This window comes from Mus caroli, chromosome 17 (assembly GCF_900094665.2).
Source record: "Mus caroli chromosome 17, CAROLI_EIJ_v1.1, whole genome shotgun sequence".
Lineage (NCBI taxonomy): Eukaryota > Metazoa > Chordata > Mammalia > Rodentia > Muridae > Mus > Mus caroli.
This window is the reverse complement of record NC_034586.1, coordinates 70,615,420-70,628,899: the sequence shown is the minus strand read 5'-3', so window position 1 is coordinate 70,628,899 and position 13,480 is coordinate 70,615,420.

Sequence of the window (13,480 nt, the reverse complement as noted above, 5' to 3'; positions counted from 1 at the left end):
GGGAAAACAAACCCACGCTGGATCAGCTTCCTTCTAGACGACCAATCGGAGACTCGGTTGTGTGCATGCGCAGACCGAGTAGTGGAAAAGAGTGGGTCGGTCAGCCGGTCCCAGTAGCCGGGAGTTGTTGCTAGTGGAGACAGTTGAACGCAATCCTGCTTTGGAACATGCGACTACCTGAGGCAAAGTTAAGTCCTTGGAGGTTAATAACCCGAGCCTTTTCTCCCCGACAGACGGGGCGCAGGCTGTAGAAGTTACTTCTAATGGAGCCCTTGAGCCCCAGGCTAGAACTTCCTTCCTCGGCATAGACTATAATTTGGATGATTCAAAGGCAAGAAAACGAATCTTAATCTTAATCTTAATCTTAGCACCGAGGAGGAGGATGCAGGATAGTTGCAACTTAAAGGCCAGCCTGAGCTTCGCCCTTAGTTCCAAGCTAGCCACCTGAAGAAATGGCTCAACAGAGGACAAAGTTCTATTCCCAGCACCCACAAGGTGGTTCATAATGACCTGTAACTCCAGAACATCGGTTACCGTCCTCTAGCCTCCCAGGCACAAGACCCATAAATGGTACACAAACATAGCTGCAAGCAAAAAAATACACATAAAATAAAAAAGGCGGCGGTGGTACATGTCTTTAATCCCAGCACTCTGGAGCAAAGGCAGTGGATCCTTGAGTTCAAGGACAGCCTGGTATACAGAGCTAGTTCCAGGACAGCCAAGGCAACTGAGAGAGACCTTGTCTCGGAAAACAAAAACAAACAAGAAAAAAAAAAAGAATAATTTCTTTAAAAGGGGAGAAAGGTCTGGTTTTGATACTGTCATCACATAAACCTGGCAAGAGCCTGGAAATTTCTGCAATTCAGTCGATAGAACCCAGAACACTTTGCTGATGTGGAAAAAAACCTGCAAGGAAATATATCCTCCCACAAGTGTGGCAGCTGCTGAGCAGAGAGTTGGCTGTTTGCCCTTTTTTTTTTTTTTTTTTTTTTTTTTTTAAGAGGATAAATGTTTTCTTTCTCACTCTGCTTCACTGTAGAAAAACAGCCAGTGCAGCCCAAGGTAAAATTAAGACAGTACTGAGGACTGTCCTTCACCTGACATTATACAACACTCCCCTGTGCTCCTGGGCATTTCTAGTGAGGAGGTCTCTTGATCAAGACCCTGGAATAGACGTGGGTGAGTTACAATATTATATGAGACAACATTGTTACCCTGAAATAAGGAATTCATATAGTAACTGATTTTTGGTAGGGTCTCACCAATAACTTTTGCTGGCCTGGGACGTGCTATGTAGACCAGGCTGGACTCACACTTACAGAGCTCTGCCTGTTGGGAGTGCTGGAGTGCTGAAGCACTGAAATTGGAGGGTGGTTCATCAACAAATCCAGCTTCATAACTTTTTTGGTCAGTTGGTTTGGTTTTTCAAGATATGGTTTCTCTGTAGAGCCCTGGCTGAAATGGAACTCACTCTGTAGACCAGGCTAGCTTCCAATTCAGAGATATATGCCTACCTCTGCCTCCTCCTGAGTGCTGGGATTAAAGGTGTGTGACACTGCTTGGTTCTTCTTCACAACTTTTAACTATAAATAATCTCATGAATTCTGAACACCAGAGGTTGACCCCTAGTCTAGAGTTTTACAAAAACACAAAACAAAACATGTCCATCCATGGTTGAATAAATAAATTGTGTTAGATCCACCAAGCGGAATACCAAAATGTTATTCATTTATTTTTTTTAAATTAATTTTTTAAAACTCTTTTATTGATACTTTGTGAGTTTCCCATTATGTACCCCAGCCCTGCTCATCTGCCTGCCCCCTCATACCTGCCCTTCACCCTTGTAATCTCCCCCAAAATAAAACACACAGAGACACATAAACACACAAACAACAACAAAAGAAAGCATACAAAACATCTCATAAAGGAAGCTGTAGTATGTCAATGTGTCCCACAGTATCCCTCTGTCCACACATCTTCACTTGCAAATGTTCGTTGCAATGAGTTATTGGTCTGGTTCAAGATCTTTGGCTTCTCTGACATCAATATTCCATCAATACTGACTGTTCATCAGGATTCCTCCTGGTTATCCTGTTATAGCCCTGTGACGTGGAGGTCCTGCAGCTTTAGTACAGCAGGACTGGCCCTGTCATGCCTCCCAACCATTCACAGATGATAGAGATTTGGGGGTGGGCCAGTTCAGAGCCGGTCAGCCTGCTGACTCTCCCTTATTCACACCACCAGGGAGAGATCTCCAGCACTGCCTGAGCTAGGCCACTCAATAGCAGGCAGAACCAGCCCCCCTGCTCAGCTACTCACACCCACCCCTCCAGAGGCAGCTCCACTGTGCTGCCCAGACAAGTGCAGGACTCACTCTCCCAAGTGCTGCAGCCAGTGAGGAGCAGGGCCAGCTTTCTTGCTCTCACACCATCGGGGCTGGCACCACCAGGGCTAGCTCCACTGTGTTGTCCAGGTGAGATGCAGGGCCCACTCTCCAGAGTGCTACAGCCAATGAGGGGGTAGGGAGAGCTCTCGTGATCTCATGCCTCCAGGGCCAGTTTTCCCTGCTACCACAGGTTGCAAGGGGACAAGGAGAGGGTATCACCCCTACACTCATATTACCTCAGATGAGTGGCAGAGCCAGCTGTCCAGTGCTCTTGCCCTCGGGACTGGCTCTCCTGCTCCCCCTCCACCAGGGCCAGCACTACTGTGCTATCCAGAAGAAGTGCAGGACCCACTCTCCCAAGTGCTGCAGCCAGTAAGAGGCAGGGCCAGCTTACTTGCTTTCATGACCCTGGGGCCAGTTCTCCCAACTGCTGAAGGTAGTGATGGGGGGCGTTGGGGGGAGGAAGGGAAGGCCTTCCCCACACCCATGCCATTTTGCAGCAGACAAGTGGCTGGGCCAGCTCCCCTGCACTCTCACCCTCAAGGCTGGCTCACCCATGCCCCTGCCTCCTGGGTCAGCTGTGCTGTGCTGTCCAGGTGAAGTGCAGAGTTCATTCTCCCAAGTGCTGCTGCTAGCAAGAGATGGGGCCAGCTCTCCAGAGCACCACATCCAGTAGGGTACAGGGCCAGCGATGTACAAACCCTGAACATTTTCATGGTGCCGGTAGGCTGCCCCAACCAGGGACATCCCCATGTTCTCTAGTGGTAATATGAACCACAGACACCAACACTGACCCCTGCCATTATGTAGCCACAGCCTCAGACATGGCCCTCAGTGGCAGCTTGGGTTGGGGCCTGGTGGCACCAGGTGGCAGGGCTGGCCACTCACAACAGGCTGTTCCTCTCCTCCCTCAGTCTCCAGTTCCATCTCTCTTCATAATGCTCAAGCTGTCCCACTTCTCTTTCTCTCCCATCTGACCACCACATGCTCACACATCCTGCTGCGGGCTGGCCACATGACTGTCGGGCCCTGGGTCACATCCTCAATCCATGATATGTGGTGTGATAGCAAGCAGATGTCTATGTCCTGCCTGAGCTGTGTGCTGGAGAGCAGGTCTGTGGGTGGCATGGTGGCTCACAGGTCTCTATCTGGCATCTTCCTCCCTCACTGCCCTGCCTGGATTTGAGTTGATTTGATTTTTATGAGTTTTTAGCATAAGACAGCTTTGGCCACCAAGCCAGGCATCAGGCTAGGATGAACAAAAAACTGTCATCTGCTCTGGTTGATAGAAGATCAACACCATTGACAATGAGGTATGTCTTTGCCCAATGTTATGGAGGTTGTTCTCTCTCTCTCTCTCTCTCTCTCTCTCTCTCTCTCTCTCTCTCTCTCTCTCTCTCTCTCTCTCTTTTTAGCATTGAACACACCCATAGCAAAGGATAACTTCCAGGAGTCACGTCTCTCCATCCACCACACAGTCCCAGAGATTGAACTCAGGTAATCAGGCTTGCCAGCAGGCACCTTTACCATCTCTCTGGTCCTTGATAATTCTTTATAAAAAATAAATCTATGTATATGTATGTGTGTCTGTGTGAATGTCTGCCATGTGTGTGCTGGTGCCCATGAAGATTAAAAGAGGGCATTGTGTCCCCTGAAGTCACAGGAGGTTAGGAGCAGCCCGTCATAGAAACTGAATCTAAGTCCTCTGGAAGAGCAGCAAGCGCTCCACCAAAATGAATAAAGAGCTGATCTGAATAATGGAAGCTTCCACATGAAAGGCATGACTCAAAGAGGAGACCTAGAATGACAGCAACACACACGACCCAGAAAGCAAATACCTGCCCCCTGCATGGAGAGAGCTCAACAAACCTGCTGAAGGCCATTCTTCAGACTGGAAAGCCTTGATGATGAAATGGGCATTTGCTAAAGACCATGCTATCAAGACGGCAGTTATGAAGGATCATCACACCAACGGGTCTTCATAAGGACATTCAGGCTGTTAAATGTATGGGATTGATAACTGTTTCTGACATAATATTTAAACTGGAACAAATTTTAGCTTAAATAGAAATTGGAGAAATGTAGAGCAATTTTAATCCAGCAACATGGCTATTCTGGCTAGAATAGAGACACACCCTTAGCATACCTTTAATCCCAAACAAAGAAGATAAAGTTAGTTTGTAGAAGGAAGCTCCATGGTTTGTTTGGTTTTTTTTTCTCTCAAGATAGGGTTTCTCTGTGTAGCCCTGGATGTCCTGGAACTCACTCTGTAGACCAGGTTAGCCTTGAACTCAGAAATCTGCCTGCCTCTACCTCCCAAGTGCTGGGATTAAAGGTGTGCACCACCACTGCCCAACAAGAAGTACCATGTTTGAAGGTGATGTATACTTGTGAGGCAGGCAAAGTCACGAATCAGAGAAAGATTTGACAGACTAGGATATGCACAACCCTCAGGAGAAGGGAGAGGAAGGAAGGAGAGTTGGCTTAAGAGTGCAGAAAGGGGGGAAGGAGGCAGTTTTACCAGGACAGTTGTACAGACACAGGCTGAAGAGAGAACAAGCCAGAGAAGGAGAAGGAGATGGAAGATTAGAACAGATTGCCAGAGTTAGTCTGAGGCCAAGCAGAGCAATTCAGTCAGACGTTTCAGAAGAAACCAGACCGAATCAGTCAGCTTGGAAAGGAGTTTGAGCCAGAACAGCTTAGTTGAACCAGCCAGCCAGAATTCAGAAAGAACTAGAAAGGGTGAGCTTATTCAGCAGTAAGTCTCAAAGGCTGAAAACATTCTAGACCTAGATAAGATTGGGGGCGGGGGTGGGGGGGGTGTGCTGGAAGTTTCCAGGACAGGGCCTAGGTAGCTGACTGAGGCAGTAAACCTGAGAGATAACAATCACATCAAACGAATAAAAGATACTTTTACCCTCCTTCATGTTCATAACTTATTTTCAGCTGGTTCAAAGATAATACATTTTAGAGGTGGGACATTAAACAGGACATTACCCCTCTTAATGTCACATCTCATGATGGACTGAATAAAAGACATGACAGGCTTGTCAGTTGTGTGTGGAAAGTCAATAAATAAACATAATGTTGGTTGCTGTGTCGCTCATATTCTCATGGTGAGGGGATTGCCGCTGCTCTAACTCCAGCCTTTCCCAGAGGTGTTCTTCACTATCATCTATGATTAAGTTCTCTCTGACCTATGCTAATAGAATAAGGGGAAATTATATAGCAAAATAATTAAAAATTTTTTTGCCTTTCTGCAGTATTGAGGGTTGAACTCAGGGCCTTCCACATGCTAGGCAAGGGCTCTACCACTGAGCTACACCCCCAGGCCTAAAAATTATAATCTACAAATACTAATAGGGGCCAGAGTGTGGCTTAGTGACAGATGGCATGTTCAGCCTAAGTAAAGCTCTGGGTCTAATCCACAGCATCTCCCCTCAGAAAGGATTTAATAAAAAAATAAAATAAAATTGAAAGCCCTTGTGGTGTGGCAGAGATGGGGATCTACCGTCTGTAGAGTTTAACTCTTCTCACATCATCAGGCGAGACCATTCTTACATCTGTACTGGGACTGGCCACGCCTCCTGGGTGTTCCCAGTGTCCCTCTCCTAGGTGAAACGAAGACTCTTAATGCCAACCTCAAGCCAAATGAGCTGTTATGGAGGACCATTCCAAGACTCTGACAGCTCAACAGCCGTATCCCCTTACGAAGATTACAAACCCTGTAACCATTTCTGGTGAAAAGACCCTAAGGAAAATGTCCCTACGATACAAGCTAAAATACCCCGAGTGGTCATCAAAAAAAGTATTTATTCATATTGGCTGACACAGTGCATAGGATAGACTAGCCCTGGGGACATTCAAAACGTTTAAGTTTCCTAACACAAGGATTTATGGGTAACAGACTAATGAGTAGCATATGGATCATAAATACCCTTCAATCTCCTTTGGGCCAGCAAGGAAGGGATCTGGGACGTTGCTAACATTTTGTACTGTGTCTAAATTTATACCACATAGCAAATTGGCTGTGTAACGTAGACACAGCGAGTCGCCACGTCTTGTTTTCTTGATTAAACCTAGATGTTTGCAATGTGTCTTCCTCCTGGTCTCTCACGATTCTTCTAAATATATCAGTTCTCTTCACATTCATTTGACGTCTGCCGCCCAGAATCCTCAGTCCTTCCACACAGCAACTGTCCAGACAGATAAAGCCAACAAGTGACTGGCAACAAAACCAGATTATTTGAGCAATTCAAGATGTACTTGGAAAATCAGCTCTCATAGACATATCTAAGGTAGAGTCAACCACATGTTTATAAAACCCTGCCCCTCTTACAGCTTCGAATGCATTTTTGGTGATTAATGTTAGGTAGCTGGGGAGATGGCTCAGCACCTAAAACACTGGCAGAGGACCTGAGCTCTGGTCCCTGCACCCAGACCAGTTTACTCATAACTGCCAGTAACTCCAGTTCCAGGATATCTGATGCCCTCTCCAAGCCTCTGTGGGCCCCTTACACTTATCTGTCACACATGCACACACATACACATAATTTAAAATATAAAAAAATAAAAACTTGTCTTGTTGGTTGTGAACCTAAGCCTTTAATGGCTGAGCCATCTGTCTGGCACAAAGATAAACTCTAAAAACAAGTACAATAAAATCTGTAACACAATAACAAGTAGCCCTCAGAATGGGTTTTAGAACTGTTCACTCTATGAGTAATGGCCAGAACTGAACATTTTTTTTTGAAGCACATTGTTTAAAATCCAGGACTGGCTCTCTTGGCTACATGCACCCCTGAATGTAGACAGCCAATCAACAACAGCTTCACCCAGTGAAAGCCCTTTCTACAGATGATGCTTAAGTTAAATGCTTATGCCTCTAAATCTACCAATACTTGAACTCCAAACCTTATGTATGATTAACAGTATGTTGTGCAAGATGGGATTGCAACAGACCTGTGTAATTTTCCTTTCCTTCAGTAAGCAATAAATTCAGTTCTCTTTTTTAAGGTTCTAAATAGAGGTCTTGTAATACTTAGACAATATATCACAAAGTATTGGGCGGGGCAGTGCGATGACCTGCTCTGCCATCCATCAGTATTTTCTGCTCAGACTGTGGGAGGAGGGGTTTGGTATAACCAGGAATTCCCACCAAGAGACTTGAGGCCTCTGCAAGGCTGAGCAGAGTATTTCCAGGCTCTGTGCCTGTTCTCAGCCAAAGAGGGAATGTTTCCATTTCCACGGCTGTGACTAGCAAACTCCAACAGAAGAGGGAGTTGCTGTTTAAAAGTATACCAAAGGGCTTCAACACAAAAGGTAAGAGAAAAACCCAAGTAATAAAATCCAGCTGTGGCTGATCTTGCTCCAAGAATACAAGTCATAGCGGCGTGTCAATTCTTCCCCTTGGAAATATCACTTAAGGCTACCATCCTGAGGAAAATACAACTTCCCAGAAAATAACTGAGCAAATAACAGAACTGGAAACCAACATGGCAGGAAGAAACCAATGCATCACAGTTTCTGCCCTGGGTACCACTATTCCTCAAACCCCTCATTAGCATCAGAATGACTGTGTTACTGAGGAGTGGGAGGGCTGACCCATGGAATAGTCACACAGGAAGTTGAGGCAGGAGGATTGCTCCAAGCCCTGGAATTCAAGGTCACATGGGTAACATAACTGAGTAAGTCAGGGGAATGAAGTCATGAGTTCCCATGATCCCTGAGAAGCTATAGGCAATGACTGACTGCTGGGAGAGGTGACAGACAGCCACAGGTAAATTATCCATGCTTTTATAGTTAACCCCAATTTAACTCACTGGGCCATGAACACTAAAAACAAGAAAGAAGCTGGTGGTGCCCAACTTTAGTTCCTGCAGAAGCAGGCAGGTCTCTGAGGTCCAGGCCAGCCTGAGCTACTCGGAGAAACCCTATCTTGAAAACCAATCAATCAAAACAAACAAGAAAGAAAGGAAGAGAAGGAAGAGGAGGAGGCTGAGGAGGAGGAGGAGGCTGAGGAGGAGGAGGAGTTGGAAAGAGGGAAAAGGTCACTGAGAGTGGGAGGGGACCAGAGAGGGAGGGAAGATGACAGGAATGGACACATAGCTATGAAATGTCACAATAAAGCCACACACATATATATGTGTATGTGTGTGTGCATATATGTGTGTGTGTGTATATATATATATATACATATACATATACATATATATATATATATAAAGAATAGGAATTGCCTAAGCAACCACTAAATCTACATGTCTATGCCCTCCTTGGTTTTAAGAAATCTGCATGTTCGACGGGTGTGGTGGCGCACGCCTTTAATCCCAGCACTCTGGAGGCAGAGGCAGGTGGATTTCTGAGTTCAAGGCCATCCTGGTCTACAAAGTGAGCTCCAGGACAGCCAGGGCTATACAGAGAAACCCTGTCTCAAAAAAAGAAAAAAAAAAAGAAAAAGAAAAAGAAAAAGAAAAAAAAAAAAGAAATCTGCATGTTAATAGTTCCTCAAATGTTCTTCAACATTCTAGAGTTTGAGAGGCTCAGTAAGTGGCAGAGCCCAGTCCTTCTTCATCCACACAACCTGTTAGACATGGGCAGATCCACTCCAGGCTCCTGTTTGTGTCTCTTCTGACTGAGCATCTATGCAAAGTAATCCGTCAACATCAACACAAGCTCATTAATATGGCTCATGCACAAGGGAACACGAAGATCAACAAAGGGAGGTGCTCTCTGTCCAACTTGTACCCAAAGCTAAGCAGGGTTTCAGATTTGCTCAACGAAAACCTCTACTATTTTTTTTTAATTTCCTGACACTTGTCTACTTTCCCATTAAACAAAAAGCAAACTTTGTTTTCCCAAAAGTCTGTTGAAACATGCTATAATGAACAGTGCAGATCACATAAAAGATACAAATTTCACGTAACTTTCCTATATAGGATTGAACTGGTAAGTGTTTGACCAGAAGGGACTTTGAAACTTGACTATGGGGGCTGGAGAGACGGCTCAGAAGTTTTAAGAGCACTAACTGATCTTGCAAAGGATTCGCATAGGCTCAGAACCACGTGTACCTCAGTTCCAGAGGATCTGATGCCTCTTCTAGCCCTGAGCACTGCATGCGCAAGATGCATAGACTCACAGATGCATACATGCAGGCGAGACAATGCAACCTCAGCCAACTCTACTCAAAGAAGGATAATCAGATATTTCAATGTCTGTTCATTTAAAGAAGTGCTTCACCCCAACTCCTCCTGAGACAGGGTTTTCAGCTTAGTCCTGGCTGTCCTGAACTTATTATATAGACCAGGCTAGGCTCAAACTCAAGAGATCCAAGGATTAAAAGCCACCAACCACCACCTGGGTAAGAAGTACATTTTTAAGTCAAAAGGTTTCTTCCAAGAAGTTACTATGGGCAAGACTGTAAGCCTCAGTACTCCTGTCACTCCTCCTCCCTTCACCCCGACCCTATCTCTACCATGGACACTTAAAATTCATTAATGGAAGGGTTCCAACTATGTATAGTGTTTAATTAGGGGTAAGAGAGACAAAGCATGCTTTTCCCCCATCAGGCTGTTTTAAAACATGGATGAACATGGAGCTGCTAGGATCGATCGACCAATAGGCAAATTCCTGGATGCCTTGGTGTCAACAGTTCTTGTCTTCCCACCATTTAGGACCTGTATATCAGAGTCCCTTCCCCCATTCTCTGCTTTCTCAGCCTCCTATGGTGTATTAGTTTCATTCCCTGTTGCTGTGCCAAAACAGGAATACAAAAGCAATTTAAGGGAGAATTGGTTTGGCTCGAAGACTATTATGGTTGCTGGGAAGTCAAGGTGAGGGCAACTTGAAGCACACAGGCACATTTCCTCCATAGTCAAGAATAGAGAGCAATTGACCACATGAAAACCTTATTGTGCTAACTGGGCCTTGAGTGTGTGTGTCAGGGGGCAGGGTATGGTATTGCTACCCACAATGGTCGGGTCTTTTCATCTCCATTAACATAATCGAGACTTGACCTTGGGGCAACCACATCTAGGCAATCCCTAGCTGAGGTTCCCTTCCCAGGGATGCTACATTAAACCAATAGTCACTTACAGCTTCACTAACTCAGAATGAGCCTATGGCTTCCCACCTTAGGCAGAAGGCGGATTTTCTAGCGTTGTGATGTCCCCTAGCTGCAGAAAGCATGCAGCCATCTCCCAGCTTCACAACCCACGGAGAACTTTGAACTTAGCACCTCACCTAGCTAGGCTCGAGGAGAATTGGCCAATCCATGGAAGATTCCTGAGAACAAAGTTGGTTAAACCAGTTCCACCCCTAAATGATGGATTTTATCTGGAAGAGGCGGCTTCGTGACAGGTTACCGACCAGTCAACACATTGCAAAGCTGGTCACAAGGACTAGGATTGACAATGAAATACAAAAAATTTCACATTTTATATTTTTCAGTATTTTCCCAATTTTCTGTGGTATACATTGAAGTTGAAACCAAAATGAACCTGCAGCCCTACTGGAACTGGCCCTGTAGAACAGGCTGACCTTGAACTTAGAGATCTGCCTACCTCTGCCTCCTGAGTGTGGGAATGGAAGGTGAGCCCCACCACCCAGCTCAGAACACTCATTCTTTTAAGATTTAGTTTTGCGCACACATGTGTATGCCACATGTGTGAGGAGTACACAGACACCCGAAGAGTGTGTCAGATATCCTGGAACTGGAGTTATGGGCAGTAGTGATCCATCTGACATGGCTGCTGGGAGCCAAAGCCATGACCTCTGGAAGGGGAACACATGCTCCAATGAGCCATTTCTTCAGCCCCCTAGAACAGTGGTTTTCAATCTGTGTGTCAAGATTCCCTGAGTTTGCATATCCTGCATACCATATGTTTACATTATGATCCACAACAGTAGCAAAATTAGTTATAAAGTAATAAATTAATTTTATGGTTAGGGTATCCACAACACGAGGCATTAGAGGGTCACAGCATGAGGAAGGTTAAGAACCACTGGTCTAAGAGTCGTTTTAATTTGGGCAAACTACAGAGTATGGCAAAACAATGTATCTGCAGAAATTCACCAATTATGTTAGCATGGGCTCTGGGAACAGACCCAGACGCAGACCCAACAAGCTCTGAGTGAATGAGCATTACCTAAGTCAGGTTCCCAGGTCACTACCGATCTATAGTGACCTAAGCACACAAGGTGAGTTTGAACACAATTCTTTGCTTATTTTGGCAATGCTGAACCTTGTATATGCTAAAGGCCCCCTATCACTGACTGCTACCCACATCTTCCTGCCTCTTAAAAAGAATTAGCCTAACAGAAGAGATAGCCAAAAACTCTGAGTCATCGCCACAAATTGCATTAGCCACATTAACTAGAATATCTCACCTCAGTTAATTTTATCCCACATAAGTCAACCTATTAGATAACAATAACCAAAAAAATAATTTTATACATTTAGTCTGATACAAGATTTTGACTTTAATGCTAGAAAAATTTTATTTTGTCTTATTTTAGATTTTAATTTTATATGTGTTATGTGTTAGCCTGCATGCAAGTATATATATCATGTAGGCCCACATAGGCCTGAAGAGAGAACTGGATCCCCTGCAACTGGAGTTAAGAGATGGCTGTGAGCCACGAGGTCGGTGCTGAGGATCAAACCCTGGTCCTGTCTGCAAGAGCAGTGAGTGCGCTTAAGCACTCTACGGTTTCAAGTCCTGAGAGAGGGCTATAAATACTTTTCCAGGTCTCTTTGCTGCTGGCAGCTACTCCTCAATGGTCTTTTTCTTGCCTTTAAAAACTAGAAATTGTGAGGAACAAATTATGCCTTTGGGGCTGGAATATAGCTCAATGATAGAGACCTGGCTGAGAACAGAAAATTCGGTGGGTGGGCGGGGCACACACCAGAGGATGACACAATTTTTTGTTTTTTGGTTTTTGGAGACAGGGTTTCTCTATATAGCCCTGGCTGTCCTGGAACTCACTCTGTAGACCAGGCTGGCCTCAAACTCAGAAATCCTCCTGCCTCTGCCTCCCAAGTGCTGGGATTAAAGGTGTGCAACACCATGCCTGGCAAGAAAAAACTTCTACCGAGGTAATTTCAGATCATAAACACACTGCTTTAAACCACTACCATCCACACTTCCCAAAGTTCTTCATACACTCCTGGAACCAGATGGTCTGTTGTTTTGCTCTGCCCCTTTCTTTACCCTAGTTTCTCAGCTCAAAAATGGAATTTGTTCTCTTATCAACAAATATGCCTTTCTCCAAGCTCTGTCAAGAACCTCCTCCCGCTGTCCACCCTGTGCGTCAGAGGTGATAATCTATCACACGGACTCTGGAGTCACAGCAGTAAGCAAAACGCTATGACCCCAGTCAAAGCTGCCTGAGAGTTTTCCAAATCACTCAGGATGCTGAAAAGCCCGACCGACAGCAGCTACTTCTACTTCTCCAACATTTTCTTTTTTTTTTTTTTTTTTGGTTTTTCGAGACAGGGTTTCTCTGTATAGCCCTGGCTGTACTGGAACTCACTTTGTAGACCAGGCTGGCCTCGAACTCAGAAATCCGCCTGCCTCTGCCTCCCGAGTGCTGGGATTAAAGGCGTGCGCCACCACGCCCGGCCCAACATTTTCTTTATCAGCATTCTTCAGTCCTCAGGAAGGCCTTCCTGCTTACATCACTTTGATACCTGTCAGTATTATTAGTCCTAAACGACTCTCCCCCATACTCCCAACAGACCCTTGTAAATAACTCTCAAAAGAACTTACCACAATTGCCTCGTCTTCATACCTTACACAAAGCAATCACTTGAATGTTCCTGGGCTGGGCCAGATCCCACATACACTTATCTCAATGTAATCTGTTTCCAATTATTTCAACATTTGATATGCCTGCACAAACCATAGAATGAAAGAGGTGGTTCTCTCCATTCACCACTTAGGATTCAAACTCAGGTTGTCAAGCTTGGCAATAGGCACTTTTTTCCACTGACCCATCTTACCTGCTGCCTATGCCTTCTGGTGTTTGTAAATCATTTATTGGCTCTGATAATGGTATTGTTGCTTTCTAACACTTTCCCATTTCTAACAATGA